This window comes from Bison bison, unplaced genomic scaffold (assembly GCF_000754665.1).
Source record: "Bison bison bison isolate TAMUID 2011002044 unplaced genomic scaffold, Bison_UMD1.0 scf7180017864368, whole genome shotgun sequence".
NCBI lineage: Eukaryota > Metazoa > Chordata > Mammalia > Artiodactyla > Bovidae > Bison > Bison bison.
Window position 1 is genome coordinate 1,176,628 of NW_011494940.1, and position 1,457 is coordinate 1,178,084.

General features: G+C 54.9%; 1 protein-coding gene across 2 annotated transcripts in view; it reads left to right on the forward strand.

Moving 5' to 3' along the window:
- Window positions 1-1,457, forward strand: part of LTBP2 (latent transforming growth factor beta binding protein 2) — a 109,696-nt gene that overhangs the window by 90,260 nt on the left and 17,979 nt on the right. The gene's annotated exons all lie outside the window — the stretch shown is intronic.

A 1,457-nucleotide genomic window follows, 5' to 3' on the forward strand; every position in this document is an offset into this window, starting at 1 on the left:
AACCTGCCACCATCATGCCAGCTCCCGGCAGCCCTGCCACTTCCACCTCCCTGCCAGGCTGGGGTGTCAAGGGCTCACAAAAGGCCTGGGTCATGTGCTCCCAACTGGCTGAGACAAGAATGGGTGAGGGTAAATCAAGGTTCTCTCTGGAAGGAAGTCCTGCCCTTGATCCAAAGATAGGTGCAGACTCCTCTCTGCCTCCAGGCTTCCCACGGCCAGGGCTTGCCTGGATTCAGAAGATCCTGGAGGTGAGAGATGAGCCTGTATGTCTGGTGAAGGAAGACCACCCCAGCTTCCCAATGCTGCTACTACAGAAGCAGAGTCACTAGGTGGTGAAGGACAGACAAATCCCTGTCTGAATCCCCAGCATCTCACCTTCCCCTCTCAATGCCTCCCCCTTTAAAGTCAGGCCCACTATGATCAAAACCAGACCCAACTCCCCTTGTCCTTATGAGCTTGCTGAACCACAGACAGTCTGGCATTTTCCAGGACAAGGGAGAGTGAAGGGAGTTGGCATTTGATGGGTGCCTGCTATATGTGCCAGGTGCTGGACTAGAGACTCAATAGATTGCCTCATTTAAGCATCCAACATTATTCATTTGGCATGAAACCTGATTAAAAAGTAAAACCAAAGGAAATGAACTAGGAAAATCCAAGGACATCTAAAGTCTCAGATTTATACTAACCAGTCCACATTGAGGGCACAGGCTCTGGTGGAGACAGATATGGGTTTGGCTTATTGTCTCAGTGTCTGAAGATGGAAACCATAATGCCCATTGCAGGGGCTCTGGTTAACCTGCTGAACAACCATGCAAAGGGCACAGGCAGCCCTGCCGCAAGTAGGGGAGCCCATTCTCTCTCATGTCTTGTCTCCCCCCAGTGCCCGAGCCCGTGCCTCTGGATCACCTCCTTCCCTTCCGGAGGAAAGGGCCCAGACACACACAGCTTGGCTGGGAGGTCAGGCTGAGTTCCTGGCCCAGGAAAGACACTCTTGAGTCTGTTGAAAGAAAGACTAATGTAGCCTGCACGCTCCTCCAGGTTTCCACCCGTAACCACAGCCCCGGCCCATCACCCTGGGAGCCCGGTCAATTTCCCCCTCCCTCTTTCTTCTTCCTCCAGCTAAGAAACCACTCTCTCTCCACTTAAACTCAGAGTCTCTGGTGAAGGGCCCGAGTGGTCTGGACAGCAGCCCATCCAAAGTCTCCATGGTATTTCCGTCGTCCGGCGACTCTGGGTTCCCACGGAGAGGGGCTAGGTTCCCCTGCAGACTGCCAGGGCCCCGCTGTCCTCCACCTACCCCCAAAGTCCCCCGTGGGTCCAGCCCCTGCGGGAGCACCGTCTCCACCGTGTGCTCTCACAGCACCCTTCCCTTCTCCTCAAGCAGAGACTGCAGTGCTGGTTAGAGAACTCCACCATCTGCCGGGTATACAGACAGCAGGCTGGCAAGCTGGTCCCTG